This window comes from Ciconia boyciana, chromosome 10, assembly GCF_034638445.1.
Source record: "Ciconia boyciana chromosome 10, ASM3463844v1, whole genome shotgun sequence".
Classification (NCBI taxonomy): Eukaryota; Metazoa; Chordata; class Aves; order Ciconiiformes; family Ciconiidae; genus Ciconia; species Ciconia boyciana.
In genome coordinates this window covers 21,823,146-21,847,937 of record NC_132943.1, presented here as the reverse complement: position 1 = coordinate 21,847,937, position 24,792 = coordinate 21,823,146, and the positions used below count along the sequence as shown (strand labels likewise).

Sequence of the window (24,792 nt, the reverse complement as noted above, 5' to 3'; positions counted from 1 at the left end):
TCCAGAACTTGTTTCATAGGCTTACAGTCTTTTGTAAAACATCACTAGCATTGTCTTCATAAGACAGGTATAGCAAAAGAGTCTAGGTGGTTTTGTACTCCTCACATTACACTCTCAAACATTCATATGTTCATCTCTGTCCTTATGTGAGGGGTAGTCTAGCCCATTCTTTTTTTCCAATCAGCAGCTTTGTTCTACAGTCATTTGCGAAAGAATACAATTTTTAAAAGAATTTTTTTTTTTTTAACTGCATTTACTTTATTTACTTGACAGAAATCTTTCTAACTGCTGGGGCATCAGAATAATTAATCTGGTAGTTGAGAGTGATATAGACTTGACTTATTTTCTTACCACTGTCAAGCATTAGACTCTACTACTCACATTATCAGTGCAGCTGGCTCAGAAACAGTCTTTCACTAAGAGTTCTGCATGTCAGCAGTTTCTATATCAATTTGTGCTAAGATAGTCTTGACTTGCCAGCAGATCAGACCAAGTTCATCTAGAGCAAAAATGCTTATAAAGAACTACTGTAAACCAAAAAGTTTTGTGGCTCAATGGAAGAACAAGTTGGCTAATTCCTGAGAGAAGTAAACAGTTTTTACACTCCAGACAAAAACTATGGCTTGCAGGCATATTCTGAATGACAATAACTTAATGTTTACAAATGATTACTTTGTATTTACTTATCCTCATGACAAAAGAGTATAATGAGAGAGTCATTGTTCTGCAGTCGGACATACGTCATAGAAAAGAAGGCTGCAAAAGCTTTGAAGGAATAGCTGGTTCATCATTTTGCCCAAAGATGGAATCAGCTGTATCAGACAAGTTTGCCTGAACTGTAACATCCAGCAAACTGCATGTTGCCTTTGCAATGCTGATAGTCAAGTTTGCTATTCTGTTCATTTAGGTAGCATTTTCTACTCAATTTTTGTGTATTGGGTTGGTTTACCTATAGTTTACCTATAAACTTTATTTCTTCTACTTCATGCAGTCAACTTTTGGTTATCTGTAGGCAGATTATCCTGGTGATGTGTTAGCTGTGCCATGGCTGTGGAGGCATCTGAGCTGGCTTTAGATGAGTAGTTCGGCTGCTTTGTTGTTTTGAGTGCCATGATCAAGAGGATTGCCAACCTTTTGCACCTTCATTAAACTATCGTTGTATGCTCTCATAGCCTAATACAGGTCATGATATTTTCAACTCTTGATTAACCAGGGTCCAGTATGTAAATAGTTTTCTTGTAAGCAAGTACTCTTATTTAACACTTGAAACACCAAAAGTACAGGTTGGTACATATAAAGTACATAAAGTTTTAATAGGGACTCCTTGTTAACAGTCAACACCAATATGTGAAAGAATAAATGCACCAAGGTATTTTTAATATTATTTGCTGATGTGGTATAAATAAATTGCACTGATTGGATAAAAAAATACTGATTTCAAATACAGCAATAATTGTTTAAAAGATCATTCTCAAATGATATTTCCCTTGCTTTTTTTTTTTTTGTTTCCACATTATACTTTAGACCTATAGCTAGTATATCCTGAGTTATTAGTGATCTACCTTTTCTACCAAATGCTTCTGATCCTTTTTTTTTTTCATTCTCAAGAAAGCAAAAAGAAAATCATTCAACAAGGGACTAGGAAAACATATTTCAAAAAACAGTGACACTCAAGCATATTTTTTTTAACCTGATCAAATTTGTTAGAAAAGTCATTGTATGCTTATTTATAAAAGAGAAATAATAACTTAAATAGATTTAGTAAACAAAAATTGGATTATTTTTGTCCCTTTCACCTTCAACTTGATTTTCCCATTTGAGATCAGAGCTCAAATCATGTTTACTCTGATAAGGGCATAACTAAGTATAATAGTCCCTGTACCTAGCCTGACTTCTGTAAAACCCAGCCAGTGTTCTACATTGATACCATAGAGTTTAGTGACCTGTCTTTTGATGTTGCCACAATGTTGTTGCTGAGTTCCTCTTTCCTCTTGTATTTAATGCAGCCCAGGATTTTAACTTGGCAAGTTTCAGAGTTGTATTGAAAATTATGTCCATTATTTCACTCACTCATCCAAACCCATTTAATTTAAACAAGAAGGGCCATCAAATATAGCAGTACTTTCATAAAATGGAGCATTAAATATTATTAGATTATACTTCATTTATCTCTGAATTACTATATTCATTATCAAGTGATATTGATCTGTGACATTAGGAATTTGTGTCCAGTTGCAATTACTCTTGATCATGCCTAATCAAGCTGTCTCAAATATAACTAGAAAACTTAAGATGCCCCATCTTAGTGAAACCTTTGCCTTCTTTTGTAAGGAGAAACTACATCACGGAAAATATTCATTCAAGAATAATTTGTATATGCATTTATGTATTTCAGGCTCTTTACTTACTATTCAAGTATTCAAATGAAATAAAATATGGAATACAAGTTATATGCAGTGATATTAATTAATATAAAGCTGCTTTTTGTAAACAACAATGTTGTATAGGTTTCTAACTGCTGGCTAAGCCTGGATACTTGTTTCTCCTCTTGTGCCCTCCACAGAGGAATGCTGGTATGACCCAAACAATAATCAACTAAGAAATATCCCAAAGCTTCTCTCCAAAAAATAGCAAAGAAATACCACAAATGACTGTAAACATCTTCAAAACCAGGAATATATCTTACCCATCATTTTCTTGACAATATCAAAATCTCTGTAATGCAAGCACTTTAACCTCTGTAACACCAGGTAAAACAGGTAACAAATGGTTATTTTTCCAGAAACTAAGATGCAGTAAACTTACATGCAGTAAGATTTATTTAAGGGAATAGCGCTTCCCTTCGGAAATTAATCCCAGTATTTTATCTTATACCATCGCTTTTCTTCTACTCACCACAATGAGTAATATATAGACAAACGTATGCAGCAGCAGTCTGTGTCTCTCCTTCCTTACTTTGCCTTGCTGTTGCTCTCCACTTAGCTGTAGCTATGCAGTCCTGTAGACACAGTGTGACAGGAGCTCTGCTACCTTGATAGTAGGTACAGATGCAGCTTTAGCACTTGCTGTCTGCCTCATGTTTGAAACACCCTCACTCCTTCCGGTCATTCGTTCCACAGGAGGAATGACACCAGCATTTCTGAGCTGCTCTTGGGTTTTCTCCCAGAACACTCAGGGAAAGCAGACTTCGTGATCTCCATGCTAACTATCAGCCTGCCTGCCGCCAGTTCTCCCTACTTCTGCCAGTGATGACATTCAGCTTGCTCCTCCACACAGGATACAGCACTGATTCCTCATTATGTAAGGCAGTCTAGGTCAAGTGTAGGAGAGACACTGCTGGCCTGAGCAAGCTAGTGGATTGCTCCCTCAGCTTCATGCTTCATGGGGTCTGGAAGCTGGATCCTGATCTTTGCTACATCTTCTCGGGTAAATGTTTTTGCATGGTTTAAATGGTTACTGTGCTATTTTGCTATGCAGATAGCTGTCAGCCATGCTGTGAATTGCAGAGAGAATTTGCTAGGTGAAACCAGCTCTGTCAGCATGATTGAATTAACAGAGTAGTAGTTCTTCTAGGCATCTCAGCTTTAAGACACTTTACAAATAAATAAATCATAAATTGGGTGTTTTTAACAAACATCTTTTCTAACCATATGGGGATTATTGTTAATTTGACTGATTAAACAGTGAATTAAATCCATTTGCTTGAAGGTGGTGTGGGAAAGCATTATTGGATATAGCTATTAGCTCTGAGAGGTTTACTGCAGTTCCTGGCTGTTGCATTGTTTTAGCCTTGCCAATTACAAATATGCTTCTTTTATTAAACAAAACAAAAAGAAAAATATTGTATTTAATTTTCTTGCCAACTTTGGTTATTTTTTTGAAGTAGCAATTAATTCCAGGATGCTATTTGCTATTTACTGCAGGAATGCAAGAATCTATATGCTTCTGAAATATGTAGGGTGAGTACTGCAGATAAAATTACATTTAGTGACTGCTCTGCAGAATGCCAGAACAGTACGGTAGCTAGATTTATATTAGAGGGTAGCTTTTTTTCATGCACCATGTAGAACTCAAAGGATTTTTTTGTATTTACACCCTGCTGAAAATCAGTCTGTAACAAAACATAGAACCAGTTTGTCCTTAAACAAATTGCACATACTGAGTATTGTCAGGTGCTGGAAGGTCTGATTATACTGGAATGCAGCAGAAGAGGCCCTGGAAAGTAACAGCATAACACTGATACTGCAGTATCATGTAGGGAATTTCAACAAAGCTAGCTTGCTTGCTGTGGACAATTACTATATAATAAATTTGAAAATATTTTTAATGCATTTGAGAGATTAATTAGAAAACTCGTGTTTATGAACAGTACCTTGGACAGCAACTTTTTTCTTTCGTGGTACTGTGGAATCTACTTCATGGGCACTAGCAATTTGTAAAAATTAAATAATACAAATTTAAGATACATTAATTAATTCCAAAATATAGGGGAATTTATAGTAAAAATACCTGACAGAAACTTTGGTCAGCATTGTATCGATGAGTTATATTTAACAGCTTACTACCAAGATTTCATTTAATGTATTAACTTAAAAATAGTCATGTTTGTATTGAATTATGTTAATGAGTGTCAAAGCAGAAAATTAAAAGTGCAAAATTCTTGTCTATTGACAATATGGCATTTACAGAATTTTCATGTCTAATAGGTAACTGCTCACTCTAAGAATAAATTCAAGGTCCCTTTCTGAAATTGAAATAAGATTGAATATTAATATAAGATTATGTATTAATGGCAGATTAAAACTAATTTTGGTAGGAAGAGTGGAAGTCCATTAAATGTGTTCTTTTCCCCCCACTAAAACCTACTGGTTGTTCACACTGTTCTAGAAATAACTGATAGAATTTAATTTCAACATTTGTTTGTAAGTGAGGTTAATTGTTTTATCATTTTCTTATCATCTTTAAAAACTCTCTTTCTCTGGAAAAGAACTGCCAAGCAGTCAGTTCTCTCTTCATCATGGTCTTACCTTACCAGTAACTAAATTAATATTTTTTTTTTTTTTTTAATGACAGTCATGTAGATCCATGCTGTGATTTAGTAGAAATACCAGGCTGGCACCTTCATTAATTATATTGTGAAAGAAATTAGGTTCAAGAAAATGTAACTAATTTTTGGTATCTTGAAAACACCTCTGTTGCAATGCAGTATAGTACATTGTATAATATTTTATAGACACCATTTTATACTTCAAAATTCAGAAGTATGTCTTGCAAACAAACTCTTAAAATAAAAGCATAGTATAGGAACTTAGAACAAAACTGCTAGGTACCACGCATTATTGTAATGATGTACTTCAGATTCTTTGTTTCGTACTGCCTGAAGTGTTCTAAAATAGTTATGCTATTATATATGAGTACACTGTGTTCCATCCCATTTCAAGTGTGGGTGCTTGAGATATTTTCTTACAGGCTTAAGGACTATTAATAACCTATCTATTCAATTAGAAGGAAAAAAAAAAGACTTATTGTCTTTAAAAGTATGATGGTTTTCTGGAAGTGTTATTTTTATTTTTTTTCATCATGGTTCATAGCAGGGCATGCACAGTACTTCTCAGCATAGCAAGCTGCAGATGCTTTGGTAGGATACAAAGTGTTAGAAAATGGTGTTTCCTAGGTGTATTTATATATCCTAGATTCTGATATAACACTTCAGGTCTGAGAAATTGAATCTGAGTTGTAAAGTATGTTTTGAACCCACTACAATGCAGGATATGGACCATTAGTGGTCAAGTGCCTCCTCCTGGTATTTTCCTGTGGTTTACTGGAATTGTTCAATCCATGGCTACATCAGTAGCTTGCTTTCAATATTCTGTATATTCCCTCACATCACAATATGCAGCTTGAGTTTCTGACAAACTTTTCTCTTCACTTTTCCTCACAGTACTAGAGTTTTCTGTCCTGCAAGGGAATTTCTGTGCTCTCTTCATAGCCATGGAAATGTCACTAAAACTGAGGAGCATGGAAACAATGTGAAAGTCTGTGAATTACATTATTTTAGAATAACGTGTTGAGCATAAACAATGGTGAGACCAGTTTTTGTAATCCATAACATAAGCAAAGCATAGGAGTATACCTTAGACTATTAGTTTCTATAAAGATATTTATATCTCAGATGTTATCTGCCCATTTTAATTGAGTAGTTGAGATATATACTGTGATGACAATCATATGCTAAGTTAGGGCTAAATTGAAAAAGAAAGACTACAAACATCTGTGTTTTAGTTTATCTCATGTAACACCTAAATGTAAGACTGTAATAGTATAATTCACAAGCTTTCCAGGTAAGTTTGGGCTCACAAATGCAGATCTTTCACTGCCCAGAACTTCCAACTTTTATTTGCATCTAGTACACAAAAGCCTTCCAAATGTGACAAAAATCTATTGCTGTAGAAATGGGCTATATTTATTCTGAAGATACCTGTTTAGAAGCTGGCAGATGTGCTCTGTTCCTTGTGCAAAAAATTATTCTTTTTATTCAGAGGTTTTCTTCACTTTTCATTGAAACTGGTTGGATGCAATCTTCTGTTCTGTGTTGCTACAGTCCATGTCATTTTTCCAGGTCCTGGTTCTCCATGATGGTGTTTTTCCATCCTTAACTGCTTGCATAGCTCTTCTGTGACTTCAGTGCAATTGGTTCACAAGTTTAGAAAGAGAAAAAGCCCCCTGGATTATTATGTTCACCTGCTTGTCCATGGAGGATTTTGGATGGCTCATTCCTTATGTATTAGATGAATTACTCCATTACCTGTTTTCCACACCCACTGCAATTCACAGAATTCATTCCTAGAACACTAGAAAGAGATACTGTAAAGAATCAAGGGAGATTTCTTAATGTTTTGATAAATAAAATGTACCTCAGACATTGTCATTAATATATGAATATATATTGCTCCTAACACTCTATTCATTGTGTATGTAGAACACACTCTGCTGCATTGTTGCTTCATGGCTTACTGCCATGGCTGAACATCTAAGCTTCTAAGGTTAATTTTAAAGGTTTCTCTAGATTGTTCAGAACTATAATGTTTGCAGCACAAATGCTGAAACAGGATAGTAACAAAAAGAATTGCAGTCTCTTTTTCTTCAGCTGGAGTTCATTATAGGTCCCTTTTAGAAAGGGAACTGTGCTGCAGAGGACCACCAGAGAAGGACATCCAGATGAATCCTTTCATGTGCTGAAGAAAACCAGAATCTCCCAGTGCCTGATGATCACTAAGGGTGGGCAGTTTGTGGCACTTGAGCCAAAAACTTACTGGGCTGTTCTTCACCAGTGCTCTTAAACATTCACACAGTATTCCTGAGGCAGAGCCAAGAGTAGGACTGATCAAAATTTGTATGAGGGCAAGTGAACCACAAATCTCCATTAATGCAAAGTTACCAGGTCTGCAGAATCTGAAACCTGCAAGATTGCAAGCTCAAGGCTGCAATGGAAGTTTGCCTGGCAACTGTGTCCCTGCTGGGCAGGGCATGGAGGTGCTCTTCTTTAGGCCTGGATAGTTGCTTCAGCCCATGCCCATTAAGATGATTGCTCCTCAGGCACTCAGGATGGGAGAAGTTGTCACCATACCCTCAGGAAGAAGTGGTCAAAAATTTCCAAAGTAAATGCAATGAGTGTCCTAGACTTGCTTGTTTTTGAAAATTATTTTACTAGCTATTAGCAGTGTCCTATTTGTCTAGAGACAGTAAAAATGGCAAGTTGGATTTTTGGGGGGAGAGGGAAGGGAGGCCACATTTTATTTACTAACTTTCAATTTATCTTAGAGTTGGAGCAGCTGCGATTAAGAAATCTATACCATTTTTGTTTTCTGCAATTGTGGTGCAATGTATAAGTTTAAAACATTAAAAATATAAGAATTCAAGGGATTTAGCTCTTTAGCAGTTGGAAAGCAGTTGCTATTGTGTTGTGATAAACTCTTTTCTCTCAAACCCCATATGAGATGACAGTCTGGTTCAAGGAACCACCAAAGGATCTTGTTAAGATAACCACAAACCCTATCAATTTTCCTGACACTAAGCTGGTGGACCTGAACTTGAGCACCTGGTTATACCAGTGTGACCAATGAAATCTGAGCCATGAGAAATGCTGCTTAAAAAAAGCTTTCAGTATTCTGTTAATGATACTTGGAGATTTCTTAAAGTCAGTGGTCATATTAAGCATCCTATGCTGAACCTCTACTGATGCTTAAAGAAGGATGTTTTAGGACTATTGAAAACTGTATGCTCTCATAATACATTAAAAATATGTTTAAGCTGGGGGAAAATTTTGTGTGTTCGGTGTTATGTTCAGGGCTAAAACTGTAGGCACCTGAGGTATCTCAAAGATTTTTACTACCCGGTGTTTATTGTTTAAGCTATGCAGATTCCTAGTTTATTGTTTTCTTTTATGGTGTTTATTTCATTTCAAAATGCAACATTTTAAAGGAGCTATGTCTGTAGAATGTCAACCATGCCCAGACTGTAGCAAACACTGGAGGAACTGATATTAAAACTTCAAGCTGAGGAGTAATATTCTGCCTTTTAACCTAGTGATAAATCTGTATTTATAAAGACCAGGCAATTAATAACTTCCAGAAACATCCTCCATGAAGTGAAAGATTTCTGGGAATGATCAATTGGCATCAGCAGTATAGTATCTGAACATCTGTTTAGTATTTAAAATTTTAAGGATGATTCTGAGTCAGGGGCGTTACTAGCACTACGAAGTAATCTGCAAATGGTCTTCATGACCCCAAAGAACTTTGCAAATGTACGAAAAAAACATAACTCAGCTTTTACAATTATACCTAAATAAGAATCAAACAGTTGAAGAACATGTTACCAGCTGATAATAATAAGATAATGGTTTATAGGTCTTTCTACCTCAAGGTCATAGAATTGAACTGCATTTGGGTAGTGGGCGCCTGCATGAGCTATTTACCAGCCTATCAGTAGTACCAGCAGAAAAGCTAAATTCAAAACTGGTGATCGTGGCAGCAGTGAAACATGAAAGCATGTGAAATCTTTCTAAATCAGTGCTCGGGCACATTCAAAGGACACAGGTTGCATGGTTGTATCCAGCTTGGTCTTGCCCTTTGTATGTCAGTATTTGAGTATTACTAGTTGGATATATGGTGTGTTTTAACTAAAAATTTAGTGTCATAAGGTTGCTTGCTGTGTTCTTTTAATCACTGCAATATTTGCAGAAAAAATATTTTAAAATTTATGAGATTAGATTTCATTGTTAGAACAATTGTTCATAACATTCTGTATTGATAAATGCTTGAAAATTAGGTATTATATTGAGAGATTCCAAGTGCTTGTTGTGAAGGGCCAAGCATGTCAGATGGAGAGGAAAGTGGAGAAATTCAGCTTCACATAGCTTGGATTCAAGCAAAATTTAAGCAGTCAAAACCTCATCATGTAAAAATGTTAAAAAAGAACATATCAGAACAATACTGGAATTGACTCTAGGGGATCAAATTCATTATAGCTGCCTGGGGTCACTGAATGACAGGTTAATGTGTTAAGTATCTGTTATATCATAGACGACAGCCTTATTGCATACAGGTATTAATTAGGTTTATTTCCTTCTAGCTTTACATGCCAAAATTGTAGTACACAATGAAAGAAGTGCAGTATTATTTTTGGCCCTTCTTCTGTGCACCTCTCACTTTCCTAGTCACTGCCCCCTTCCTTTCCTACCATACTGCACCCACCCCCCTCCAGCATGGCTGAAACTAGGGTTTTCAGAAGTGTTTGCTGATGGCCATGCCTGTTCCACTTTTTTTTTCTTTTTTTGTCAAGAAAGCAAAATGAGAAATACATAATGCTGTCTGATTTAGCTCTAACTGAGGCTGATCCAATGCAGCTGGAGTTCGTCGTATTAGCAGTTGCTGTTACTTAGCAGTCTGAATTTTAAAAAGGAGCATTTTTTGCCTAGGTTCCAGATTTGGCTGCACAGCTGTCATCTGAATACAGGGGAATGTATAGATCTGTCTCTATCTATCTGTGGCAGTCCTGTACCAGGCTGCGTGACTGGCAATGCAGTCTGTAATAGATGGACACGTCACATGACTCTGGCACAGGAACCTTTTTTTTTTTTTTTTTTGGATGGAACCCATGCCTGAAGATGTTGAATCTACCACCACTACTCAGTGGGGAGGTGTAGAACGAGACAGAGGACAGGTAGCATTTAGTTGTGGTGTGCCAGGGGCTGACCTGGAAAGGCTTCTGGAGCTTTCATAATGGACCACCCTTACCCAAACTATTTCCTTCTCGTGTTTCAGAGACAAATAATTAACAGAAATGAAAATTAATCAAAACTTTGACTCGTTTAACACTGGATAAAGAAATCTACTTCTCAGCGCAACCCCTGCCCTTTGTTCCCTGCTGAAGGAACACGGGGCTGTAGGTTTTCAGACTCGTTTAAGTCAGAAAATCTTTTAGACAGCAACATTTACAGCCGGTTCATTTCTTTTGCCGGTAGATGGGGCTGTCCTTTAAGGTGACGGCTCAGTATCTTTTTTTCCCCTTTTTTTCTTTCTTCACCCTCCTCTGTCTCTCTTCCTCCTCCTCCCATCCCCCCTCTTTTTGCTATTTGCTGCTTTGTATGAGGTACCACAGGGCGAGCCTCAGACCGGGAAGCCGAGAATGAAGCAGAGAGGACACTGCAGAGGTCTTTTGTCTTTTTTTTCCCCTTCCCAATGAGAATGCAGCGATTTATAAATACTTGCTAACCTTTTGGAACTGGGAATCTGAACAAGTTTATTAAAGAGCATTTCAAGCATTTTATCATCACTATCTCTTGGGCTTTGGTTTTTTTCTTTTTCCCCTTCAAAATACGTTTGAAATGCATGTTTTATCAGGTAAGCCAGCACGATGTTAAATCCTAGACCTTAGTTCATTTATGTTAGCTGTCCGCATAGGTTGTCGTGTCTCCCCCCCCACCCCCTTTTTTTTTTTTATTTCTGAATGCTTGCTTTGTAGTTATTGTTAAGCATATAATTAAGGAGAAAATCCAATTTTGGTGTTTTTAAAAATGTTTCAAAAGCTACAATCAGATCTTTTTGACAGCACAGCATTTTGTTACAAGATGGATTTCACTGGCCTTATATTTTTGGGTGTTTGCCAGTTTGCTGGGGGGGGGGGGGGTGTGTGTTTAAATTATTATTCAAGGTTTTTACCCTGAACTGTTTAGAAGTTAACAGAGGTCATGCTGTTCCTTCACATGGAAAACATATTAAGGGCTAAAGCAAGCAATGGTGTAGTCAAAATCCTAGCATTGCAGGAGTGTACAGTTTTCCTTCCCATAGAGAAGCCCTGCTTTAAGGCTAAATGCTTCACACAAATGTTTGAGGTTTACTGAAGGAAGACAGGGCTCCCTCCTCTTCTCTCTCTCTCTCTCCCCCCCTGCCCTTGGTCTTTCTCATCAGGTATGCTGCTAGAAGCCCTTACTTTCAGTTACATTCTCATCAGGACTGGTTGTAATGCTGTAGATATAACTCGGTTCATAATCTGAACCGTCTTGCTTTTTCAAACAGCACAAGAAATTTGCCAGGTGGACATCAAGCTCTTTCAGCGTCTTTTCTAAAATGGATTTCCTCTCTGCTGCTTGTCTGAGGTATGTGCTTAAAAGACTCCCACTGAACCAATTTACCTGGGATTGGGCTGTCTGTTCAACTCACCCACCCTTCATCCCCACTTTGAAAAAGTTGTTGTTGCTTATTCTGCAGTATTGGAAAACGGATTGGTGTTTTCTATCCCTGTTGAAAACCTGTCCGATTGTACTTATTCCAGAAATGCTTATTTTGTGGCTATGGTGTCAAACTCCTGAGCTATATTGGCTGATGTTAGTGGTGCATTCTTGAAGTGCACCTACTTTCCTATTGTGTTTTTCAGGCTTGACCGATGTGTTAAGACAAAGTACAAAGGAAAAAAGATTGTGCTAAAAATGACTCTGAGAATCTAATGTGAAACAATAACAGGATGATTGCTGTCAAGACTGACACCCTGTTAGTTTATTGTGTCGCGCCTGGTTTGTGTGATCTTGAATATTTGCTGAAGTATTTAGACACAAGAAAGGAAATTAGAGACAGGCAGCCTTAAACTGATTGTCCTCAGTTTGCCAGGTAGTCACAGAAAGTTTTCTTTATTTTAATGAAAATATCAATGATGAGGGGGGGAAGTAAGAGCTTTAGCCTGCCTCAAGGGATGTCAAGTTTTTATTGCATAAGGCATAGTATAATCAGTACAATTCTAGGGAAATTCTAGGAAAACAACAGCAATTTGCACAGTATCTTGTACCAGAAACAAATAATTTTAAATTCTGACTATAATGACTTACAGTAAAATTACACAGATGAATGTATATCACAGAATCATATATCCTATTAGGTGTTTGAAGCAATACTTTATATCGGGGCAAGGGTACTTTATTATTGATCACTGAAATCTACATTGAAATTGTCATGTTATAACCTAAACTTGCTTTGAAGTTTCAGAATTTGTAAATGTCAACAACTGAGATAGTTGGGAAGCTAAAATAAATGACAGATTATTTAATTGTTAAAATTAAGGTGGCCTTGAACTAGAAAACCTTTAGAATGTCTGTGAATATGACTCTTCTCTTCAACATACTATCCCAATGCCAAGCACTTTAAAGGATAACTGACTGTTGACTTTTAAGGATGGCATCACTGCTACTATCTGTATCACACCTTATCCTTCCAACATGTGAACTCTACTGTAAGAGTTGCGTACATTAATGATAGAAGCAGATATATTTAGGGGACAAACCCACAAAGCTTGTCATTGGATTTTGTCCCTTAAATGGTATTTTACTGATCCTTCTCTATTGTTTTTGACTACCTTAAATTGAAGAACTGAGATTAAAGAAGTGTGAAGGTTTTCCTGCTCTTGGTTACGAGAAATATTCTGGCAGTAATCAGGAGAAGTGGGTACTTCTTTGCAAATTCCTTTCAAAAAGGGCCAGAAAGCTTGCTCTAATTTGTGTGTGTGTGTGTGTGTTCTGGATGAATGTCTTTTCTTTCATTTTATTAATTTTCTGAACTCCAGTACCAACTCACCTGTGGGAAAACATGTTGGGTCTTTTGGGCTAAACATCATGAAGAGATTTGTTGATTCTCTTCTAATAGCAGGAACATATTCTACCTTCTTTTTCTCCATTTAAGACAACTGATATATATATGAGGCAGTGGGATTCCTCAAGAGTAAGAGACCTGTATTTGACCTGCAGACTTTCTGTTGATGCTAAAATGAATGCAGCAAAAGACAAACTAAATTAAAAATTGAACAATATATAATTCACACTTGTAAACTGAGCAAAAAAAAGTTATGCCATCAGTAAGACATACTAGATAAGGAATACCATTAGGCTTTTCTTAGCATAGTGTTTTAGAGCACTTAAGAGATCAAATTGCTCAAAGAGAAAAAAATCATAAAGCCAAAATATTCTAAAATGGAAAAAAAAAGGAACCTTATGTAAATTTTAACCATTAAAAGCTACAACTGATGTTTCTGACTGAACCTAATATTGTAGGGAGATAGGGAGTATCATGCAAGTTCTCCAAATGTTTTTCCCAAAGCTCAGTAGTTCTGGCACATGTTACTTCCATTTTTCTAGTTGTAGGTTTGTTCTTTGTAGATTCCTATCCATGAAAACGTATAAAAGTTGAATGGAAACAGCTAGAAGTTTGGTATGGGTGAAGTAATTAGTTAAATGACAAATGTAGACTCGGAAATCATCGCCCTTTCCATAATGGGGTTGGTCCAATTTCTATGAAATGTACTGATCTCTTTTTATTTAATGTTAGTAATATTTATTTAAAGAATCACTGTGATGTCTTACTGAATACATGGGTGTTCAGTATTTTCAGGCTTCCTGTTTTTTACTGATTATTGTGTCATAAATTCTGTTACTTCCATTTCCACCAGTGTGTGGTTCCAGGCCCCCTTTCATGTTCTTCTAGCATGCTATTTATCTCTGACAAAAATAATTGATTTATTTTGCATTTATTACCAAAATTCTGGGTAGCACCCTTCCCTGCCATATTAAACATCACCTGAAAAACCACATTTCTGACTCAGCCACCATTTTATTTATTGTTTGCATTTATCAGCCCTAGAAGCTCGCTCTCTCCTTCCTCTTTGTGCTGGGAAACTTTCATTATGTTGCTTTTTCTGAACACAATTTCCATCGCATTCTGTCTCAGCAGTATCCAATGCATCTCTGACCATCTTTCCAGTGCTCTATTTTAAAATGTTTCCATCCTTTTTATTCATTGCCTCTTTTTTCACAAGTCTCTGAGAAAAAAGGACATAACCCCTCTATTTTTGGTCTCAGAAACATCCAGCTCAGTTTGTGCTTTCAAGCTTTATCCCATCTCATGCCTTCTATCTTGGTGATTTATTTCAGTACCTTGTAAACATGCAGATCAATCTTTTTAATCTTTCTCCTACTCCTTAAACAGATTCTCTAATTTGCTTCCAGCATTGGCTTTTTAAAATTACTTCATAATACAGTTCAAAACACTGAAGATCATCCTCCTGGTAAAACAAAACAAAACCAAACAAAAACCCAAATCCTGTCAAGGTCAGAAAGAAAAATTTAGGAATAAATGTAGAGGCTTGTGAGATTCAAATAGGTTTTATTTAGTAGTGGTATTGGTCAAAGATGACAAAACTAAGCAGCAACTACAGTACTTTTTAACTGAAGTAATGTATCTGAAGGAAGCTTTCAAATGCTTGGTTATTTGAGTGCATTTTAAGCCAGTGTCTTGACTGTGTTCCAGATGTATTTGCCTGCAATGCTTCCATCCTCTCATCCCTCCCTGGACTCCCTTTTCTACTTACTCTTTAATGGCGTTTCCTTCAGAGTGAGATCTTTTATTTTCTTTAATGATTTAAAGTGTCTAACTGTTTTGTTTCAAATTATTGTTGAATTTATTTGCCAAGAGGAAATAATGATGCAGATATTTCTGAAGAAGATGATAGGTGCTCCTCCTAGGAGTGTCTCAGCAGAGCTCTTTCAGTAGCTTTGCAGGACTCCTGGAGCAGGTCTGGAGATGAAAACAGAAGGGAAGAGGCTGGCGGATCAGAAGCTGAATACTAAAGATGAACTCTGTTCTTTATGTCCATAGTGGGTGGGACAGGAAGTGAAGACTGAAGAAATGGGCTCATCCAGATGACATCTGGGGAGAAACTTTCTAATAGAGAGGACAGTGAAGAACTGCAATAAAGTGCCAGGGGAAGCTGTGAAATTTGTCATGGAGGCCTGTAGGAAGAGATTAGATGAAACATCTGTTGGGAAATAAGTATAGGATCTTGTGTTTGGCACGGAGATGAACTAGGTGGCCTCTAATCATTGTTTCAAACCCGATTTTTCTGTGAGTCTAAAAAAAAGAAGTAGATATCTGAGGTACAACAGGCTTAAAGAAATGTATATCATAAAGTATATAGGGTCCAAAATAGACCTCCTCAAAGCTATCTTCATTAGGATTTTCTTAAAGTATATAAGCTTCCCCTCAAAACATTTATTCTATGGTTTATTCTAAGTATGTCTTCATAACTATACACTCTGCAACATTTCAAATATATCCAGAAAGAACAGAAAATATGTCCTTATTTAATGTCTTAGTGTTTCTTTTAGATTAAATAGGCTTTACTGGTTAACCATAGCGAGTATGTGAGTAAAAGGGGTAGGAAAAAGATATTTGTCAAATCTGATCGATTTTTGCTTATTGTCAGGAGAATACTATATGTTTAATTAAAAAGACTTTTTAAATTGATAGTTTATCTTTAGCAGAGACAACTAGGACACTTCAAAATCTGATTAAATAAAGTGACCGTACCAGAGCCATTTCCTTGTTTTATATTTTATGTTAATGTTCAGTATTTTTCACAGTTGAGAAACCCAATCTGATACATTTATTTTCCAAAATGAATGCTTAAATAATGCCAGATATATAATCTGAAATGTGCAGTGATGGATAGAGACAGAGAACTTTTCAGAGCTCCATACTGGCTACATTAACAATGCTTAATTGAAAAAGAAGTTATTGAACAATTTTTTTCAATTTTATTCTTAAACATTAACTATGTGATCCAAATGTTGTCTAGAAACCTCACATCTGAGTATTTTTGCCTTCAGCTCAACTTATTTTCACTTTACACACACACTGGGGGAGATAGACCAGAAAGGATGACCCTTTATTCTGTTTTCAGGAATTCACATTGTCTCAAAATAAAATTTATTACAAATCTACTACTCTGAATTAATGAAATATTATATCTGAAACAAAGATTTGCAGTCCAAGGAAAATGATCTATGTATTACAATAAAATTTTTCTTAGTCATTTTGGCTCCATCTGTGGCAAGAGTGACTGGCATTGAGATACCCTGTGTCTGCAAAGGGTCTTGTCCTTAAAAACCTGGTGGCTGTATGCACCCTGTCAACAGGGTATGCCTTCTGATGTGAGCTAACTCTTAAGTCATGTCCCCAAACTCTTTGGGAAACTGCTAACTAAAACAAGTGCAAATTGTACCACGATCAGCTCTTTTTAACAAGAGAGGTGATTTTGTCCCCACATCCAGGAGTATTTCTTACCATTGATTAACGCATTGGCGTCTAAGCTACAGAGCAAACAAAATATTGTTCATATAAATATATATAATTAAATAGTATAGATTTACTTAGAAAGAGGTAATAACATTTTATTGTGCAGATTTTTTTTAAGGTATGGCTTTAGAATAAGCTAAATAAATTCGCAAACTGGAATATCATGTTAATCCAGTAAATATAAAATATTTTAACTTCTGAATTAACAATTGCAAAGAAAACAGCACAATATTGTCTTGAGTGTCCTTTAGGAACAGTTTATAGTTGGAAAAAAATAAATTTGAAATGTATAGCTTCTTTTTCTTCCATGAAAGTCAATGTTATGGAGGGACACATCTTCAGATAGATTGTTTAACTTTAATACTAATTAAAAAATTTAAATTGTAGTGTAGGAGACTGTTAATCAATACTTACAAGAAATGTAAGACCAATTTAGAAAGTATCTTGCTAAATCAGATGCCAAACTGGACTTAATTCAACCCAAAACTTGTTTTATTTATTTTTAATAATTCTGAATACTTAAATGAAAACCAGTGTACATGAATCATTAAAAATACATCCCTATTTAATGGCAAACTAAATTGATTTTGTTTAAAAAATTATGGGTAAGACATATATAGGGTCTGAGAAAAGGAAGATATATCAAATATACCTAAAATCTGCTGCAAAATAGTATACTTTACTCCATAGCACTGTTTTCTGGGACTGGGGAGCTTTGTAAAACTGTATTTACTGACACACCTGGATGAGGAAGGCTTGCCAGATGTTATTTCAGGATGTTTTTGTCTGTTTTGCTGTCTGCTTTTTGATGGGCAAATATAAAACTGCCTGTAACATTTCATAGAAGCAGAATTTACACCCACCTGGCCTAGAAACATGTGAGAAAATTTTGCAAAATATCTTTATTCTAATACAAAACCTGATCTCCAGAGGTGCCTGTTCACCTCAGCCAGTCTGTGATTCTGTAATGCAAAACCACATCCTAGGAGTGCAGGGTGGAGGATGTCAGTAGCCTATTCATCTGTAATAAGGAGCAACTATGCTCCAAAATACCAAAAATGAGAATATAGGTAGAAATATGAATTATAAAAAAAAATCATACAATATATATTAAAGATATAAAATTATAAAATATTTCTATTAGTAGAAATATAAATAGAAAATTTGGAAATGCTAAGGTAGACACAGTCTTGCATCACCAGGTATGAGGACTGTATTTGCTCTGAAGTGAAAACATTGCCATATTTCATGAGTGGGACATATAGTAGACAGAAGTTCACAGCTTTATTGATACACATGTGCAATGAGATTAGAAAAAAAAATCTTCATTACTTTGAGTACCTTTTGAGTAGAATTCCAATTGAAGATTACTTTTATTCAAATAATATTTTTAGGTTTTTTATTTTGGAATTATTTTTTGAAAATGTTTTTTTGCAACACTAGTAGCAGTGGTGCTAGCATTTTGTTTCACACACAACCTTCAGTCCAACCTAGAAAGAACCATTGTCTCCTCTGGTTTGCTCATAATCACATTTGCCTAGGTTATCACTACAAGGAGTTGAAAATGAGCGACAGCTTAGAAGGGCATACACATTTTCCTGTTTTTTTTAAATCAATAGTTGTTATATGTAATGCCAATCCCAAAGATTCTTACAGTTTCTGGGAGTTCTAGGGCTGCAGCCTGGTAAAAGATATTCTCATATCTTTTAGACAGTATGTCTGGTAGTTTTGACTCTAGGTTACATGCTGCCTAGCTGCTGCACAGGCTGGCTGTGAGTCTGTCACTTGTGGGCATTGACTTCTGACTTGCCCTCTACTTTCCCCTCAAGACAGGTTTCTGTACATCTGTGAAGTCTAAGTTGAGCTTAATCCTGAACCAGCACTAAATAATATTTAATGGCTCTGCTGGGAGAAACAAAAATGCATACCGCTCAAGAGTAGAGAATGATAAATGATGAGACATGCTAACATGAGAAAGCAAAGTAGCTGTTACAGTACCCCCTCTCTTGTCTGCATGCCTAATTCTTAGACGATAGCTAATACTGAGTTTCTTGGGGAAAAATAAAAATGAAGAAAAAAACTGGGGAAATATGAATCAATTAATTTTTAAAAATGCAGGAGAGTAGTAAACATTCAATTTTATTTTTAAAAGCTGTTTCTCTGTTCTGAAACAGCTCTGTCTTCAGTACATTAAGTACTATTTAACTGTCTAATAGTAATAACAGTGTTTTATTCAAAATTTTCTCTCCCTTTTTCTTTCACCTTTTTGCGCATAATATTTCTATGGGTGTCTCAGCAGTGACATTTATTTATCAGAGTTATATGCTTTGTAGGATTCTGAAATGCAGGAAACTGGTTGGTTTTGGCAATACTTTTTTTTCTCTCCTGTGATTAAAGTAAGATTGACTATAATGTAAGGCTGAAATTTCATAAGATAGGTCTAGGCTTATGTATTTAAGTCTATATTTAAGTGCTTAGGCAAAAAATACAATGTCTCAAAACAGAGTGACAAGAATTTCATATTGACTTTTGTGTGAGTTCTTGATTGCTTAGCACTTTGGAAAAGGATGGCTTATGCCTTTAGCTGTCTGTTCAGATAAATTCCAGATATAAAATATGAGCCATTTGCTCTCTTTTATGTGAGAAAAGATTGCGAAGATGGCTAAATAATGGCTATGGGTATTGAAACGTGATTAGCATTATTCTGAAGTCCACACAGGAAGCAATTTTCCCTTCTCTTTAGAGGTCTGCAGGTCTGTTTTTCTCCGTGTAATGCTTCTAATTCAGGTGGCTTTCCTGAAGCAGTAATTATTAACTGCTTTGGGGGGTTAAAACAAGAAAGATTTTTTTTTTGAGACATTGATGTGTTATCTCTGTTAAAATACCATATTGCAGTGTTGTAGGGTGTATTTTTACTTCTGGAAGTTTCAGGAACTTTGTTCTTAAAAACCTCCTGCTTTCTCACTCTGTCAGGCTCTAGTTCTGAATGCATTCCTTCATATTACTCCTCTAAAGTACACAATTTTGAACTTTAACACCTCTTAAATTCCAGATTCTTACCCGCAAATTGTTCTATTTTGGTTTGTGTCCAATGTTACCTGTTGCCTTGCATATATATGGATATTTTTGTATGCCTATAATAGGCAGGCATTCATATATGGCATCTAGGACCCCAGTCTGTATGTGCTACTCAAACACAATGAGGAAGCACAACAGCATACTGGTTGGGGCAATCTAAGATAAGGAAAAATGCTCAGATGGCACAGAGAGAAAGAAGACCTTTAAGGTGAAGAAGTAGTTTTGCTAGCTGGACAGCCTAACCACTGAAGAGTTTTGGAAGGTATCTTGAAAAAGGAGAGGTTAAAAGGAGGATAATGAGGGAGCTTTGCAGATATTTGTGTCTCCTAAATGTGACTGGGAATCTTCTTTGAAAGCACAAAGTTGATGTAAATTGAAAATTTCGACAATGGAGTTAACATCTAAAAAATGGAATTTCAGATAATGCAGAAAGGCTGCAAAGACCCTCTGAGAGGAAAGCAGTCATCTGTTTTCTGAGAATTGATACAGCAGGATAACATAGCCTAAGCAACTAGTTGGAAAATCACTCTGGATATGGGCAAGTTTTGTTTGATAAGGCCAAATAAACTTTCTTGTTTCTTTGTAAGCATGATGGAAAACAGAGACTGTTTGACAGTAATAACCTTGTGGATGGCTAAGAAAGACTGTATCTTAGATATGTATGGGGAGGAGGGAAGTACAGAAAGATTTAGACATAGTCTGGCTCCAAAACTTAGATGAGGACATTTGACACATGTAAGAGTCGGATTTATCATGACTGCTAGTAGCACAGACACCACTAACCTCAGCAGCCCTTAGGCTTGGTTGCTAGCCTTTCATGTGCCGAGCTGCTGTGTTAAGCACTCATAGACTGGGATGAATCACTCCACCTAGAAACTGAAAACACAGCAGCAATGGCAGTGGAAGGAAGTCTGAAATAATTAAAACTTGGGTCAAATGGACTGCATATAGGATAAACAGGATGTTTCTGAAGGGAGCTTGGAGACCAAAATAGCTACAGCCATCCATTCTGTCTGCTTTCAGCAGGGCCCATGTGGTTTGGACAGCTCTGATGCTATTCTGGAAAGGTAATCTTCAAAGGTGTGTAAACCCATTTACCTGCAGTGTGAACACACCTTGGCTGTCTGCTGTTCAGGGCACAAGAACAAAAGTAACTCAAGAGAGACATCTTCCTAGAAAAGCTCAGATATCTGCTGCTGCAAACTTGGAGATTTGCAAGCAACCTGCCTCCCAAATCCAGAAGGACTTTCTATAAAAGGCAATATGGACAGGTTCATACTGCTGCAGGAGCACCTTGTGGCAGAATGCAGTTTTGGCTGCACACTGTCAAATATAGTACAGATGTAGCCTGAGAAAAATAGGTAGTAAAATTAAACAGAATCTTAGAATTTCATATTGCTGCTGATAAATCTATGTGCTCATATTTCAAAAGAGGCATCTTAAGATTTGATACCATAATATATCACACATTTTCACTGAGGTCCTTTCTTCTTAAGGGACATAGTCACTAAGGGCACAGGCTGTGTAAGGTACCTGTTCACAGTCTTATGCTTTGGCCATCTGTTATGTATCAGATCATTGTGTTCTCACTGAAAAAAATCCAACGCTATCATCTGTCTTAACTGTCTTTTACAGTGGTAACAGTTTTGACCTTGACCTTTTTTCATTTTGGAATATTTGGGATCCATTCACCTCTCCCCACTTGCTGGCTTGCTCCAAGCTTCTGCAGTCAACCTGTAGTTCACCCAAGAACTCCCTCATCACCCAGCCCAGCAGAAAGCATAACTTCACAACCACATACCTGAAAACCCAGCCCTGATCCTATCGAGCCCAAAACACTCTCCACGTAGCACTCGGCTTCCAGCAAGCCCAGCTGCCTGGGAAGGCTGGTGTATGGAGAGAGGGAGCACACTTACATCTCACTCCCTAGAACCATTTACTTAAGGACAATGTTCAGTTCAAGTCCCCCATGTGCTTGCCAGAATCGTGATAAGATTTCATGGAGGAAAAAAAGTTTGAGCAAGAAAAGTAAGAAGAGAGGAAGGAAGAGCAAAAATTTTGATGACATTTTCATACCTTTTTTTAATTACTTTCCCCAGGCTAAATCCCTGCCCCCATCCTCAACCTTTCCCACTTTGAGAATCGCTGTTTTATAGCAATTATTTCCAGTGATGTTATATGTTGTATGACATTACATGTCATAATGTAAAAAGCATTTTACCATCCCACAACTTAAAGTATGAGAAATAATTTGCACTGTAAGTGAAAAAAGAGGACCTCCATCATAATGACTTTATAAACATTCTACAAAATTTTTAATAAGTAATTATTGAATGATGGATGATATATGTATATTTACATGATTTGCAATTGTACTTCAATTAATTTATTAATACAAATATCTCTCATTCATATTTCTTTTTTATGCACTAGTCCTACAGCACTGAAATATCAAAATATATTCAGAAAAAAGAAACTGCATCTTTTTAGTACATGTGAAAGTCAGCTGGTAAAATTTCAGTATGTAAAAGAAAACTAAAGGGAAGTATTCCTCCAGGTTAGTGTGCCTCTACTTTAACGTAAGACAAAAGAGTTTGAGTTCAATTACATTTTCACCTAGCACAAATGAGAATTTTTCTTCAAGATATAAATCAAATACATCAATTAGGTAATAAAACTTACCTGCATGAATGAAGTCAACAGCATGTTTTGAGAACAGTTTCAATAGGATCAAGATTTCATCTGTTACATTACAAACATACATCCTGATGCAATTTTAAATCATAGAGAAAAGCAAGAATTTTAAGAGTAATAAATATGGAAAACGGGATAAACAGGTGTAACAAACCAACTCCTACTCAAAATTGCTAAGCCCTGAAAATTCTTCTGTGTCTATACTTTTCATAGGCTTTTTCCTCAAAAACAAATTAAGATTTGTTTGATATCGTTTCCACTTACAAATATTAAGTCCCCAATTTGTCCTTGCTTTGTAATCAATGTAACATGATCATTTCTCAGCTTCTTAATTGTGCGTGTTTCCCTCAGACTTAAATGTCCTTCGATTCCTTAGAGTCATGACGTACACATTGCATTGATCTCTTCTCTGACAATGTTCATTCTTCACATACTAAACACTTGCTTTTCATAACTGGATATTCTTATCTTTCTGTAGTGCACTTATTTCCATTGTTGTACCCCTCTGTGGGTCACCCCACAGCCAGCTTCCAGGCTGTTGCACAGGGAAACAGTGCAAGCAGAAAGCAGATCTGACCTTTAGTTTTGGTCTTAGCATCACTTCGGTAAAACAATTGAGATGTAATCACAGGATTACAGTTGCATGTTTGTGAATAGGAGCTGACCAAGAAAACGCATTCTGGTAAGTGGTATAAATAAACAGCAAATTAGTGGATGGATTTTGATGAGCTGATGGAGATGACCAGGTGGTCTCCTGATGCAGGAGTTGGGAGTAGTAAAAGCAAGAGTTTCTCTTCGACCATTTTGAGACCTGTATCAAGGACTTCTGCAAAGTCTCTGTGTGGCTTGCTTCAAATGCTGCTTTTCTGAATCACATGCTTCAGCTCCTGCTTTTCTAAGTGGTGAGCTGCACACCATTGTCAGAAGTATGAAGCTTTGGGATTAATCTGTTAAGACACGATGAGTGTGGGAATATGCCCTGGTGCTGGGATTTTAGGATGGCTGCTGAACCATAGGTGCCATTTGTAGGAAAGGTAATCTTTGCCTAGGAGATGTGCCAGAGAGACTTATCAAGGCAACGTGTAACCCACGGGGGGGTACATCACCTCAATTGCAAAAGAAGGCAGAGATACGGAAAGTAGCTCTAATGTGCTTGCTTGCTTGATTACTATCAGCAATAATTCTTGGATGTTAGTGCCAATTACTTTATCTAATACTCAATAGAGTAAATTAACTGTGCAACTACACTACCTCTGGGGCACAAGGTGCCAGGGTTTGAGCACTGTCAGGTCTCAAGACTACTGTCATATATAGCCATGCCGGGGCATAAGATTGAAACATGGTGGCCTCATGAATGTCCACTTAATGAGAACTTTCCAAAATGACATTGGACTAACATTGTTAATTCATGTTTTGTTGAAAATCAGTTCAAAACTAATCAGGAAATAAGTGGGAGTTGTTTGCTTGTTTATTTTTTACCAGGTCTGTGTTTTGGAAGGAGTTTCTTTACAGCAGTGATGTGACTTTTTTTTATTAATTGGAAGAAATTTTGAGAGCTATCTCTATATACAAGATAGTTTATGAAGTTAAATAAAGTTGTATCTGCAAGAACAGATACTAATTATGCTCCTGAAAAGAGAAATTGTTAATCTCCTAGTAATATGCCATTTCTCACATATTATTAGTAAATTATTAAGAAGTTGAAAGCAGCCTACTAAGAAATAGCAGAATCCTCTTACTGTTGGTAAAAATGATTGCTCATTTATAAGTTCAGAATCACAAAACTGCAGAGGGACATGTGAGGAGAACTGTAGATGTGTGGCCTTAGCAGGATCAGAAGTGGCCTGTAAAAAAGGATACCTTGCCTTGCCCACATAAACAACAATAAAAATGCCATGTGTTTACAAGCATGTGTTATACGTTGCATGTGTTACATGTTACATGACATTAGCATATAGCATACAAATTATTTTGACAAACACTTGATTCACTTGTAGCCCATGTGTTTGTTGCATCTCAAACCTAAGATAGGCTGACGGCTGCAGAAGGGGACGATGAACATAGGAGCTATACGGAAGTCATGCAGTGGCAATAGCACTTCCTAGGCTGCAGAGTTGGTTTGTGGTTTGAGCATCTCCCATTCCTTGAGCACTCCCTCCTTTCAAAGACAATTTGTGAGATGGATCCCTCACTTTGGGTGCTGCACTGCACTGACTTAGCATATAATATCCTGCTTCTAAAACAGAGCAGTGGGGCTGTTATTGCCTCCTCTCTGCACCATGCACAAGCATGTGCTGAAACATGCCTTGAGTGCACAGTGAGTGAAAGCAAGGGGATAACGTGT

At 36.6% G+C, this 24,792-nt stretch overlaps 1 protein-coding gene across 1 annotated transcript in view; it reads left to right on the top strand.

The window, feature by feature from the left end:
- Nucleotides 1–10,675: 10,675 nt before the first annotated feature.
- Nucleotides 10,676–24,792, top strand: part of LOC140657235 (sodium channel protein type 1 subunit alpha) — a 93,329-nt gene continuing 79,212 nt past the window's right edge. Inside the window, exons 1-2 of the mRNA XM_072873947.1 lie at nt 10,676–10,904; nt 11,580–11,659. The gene's annotated coding sequence lies outside the window, so the exon portion shown is untranslated. The remainder of the gene's footprint in view (nt 10,905–11,579; nt 11,660–24,792) is intronic.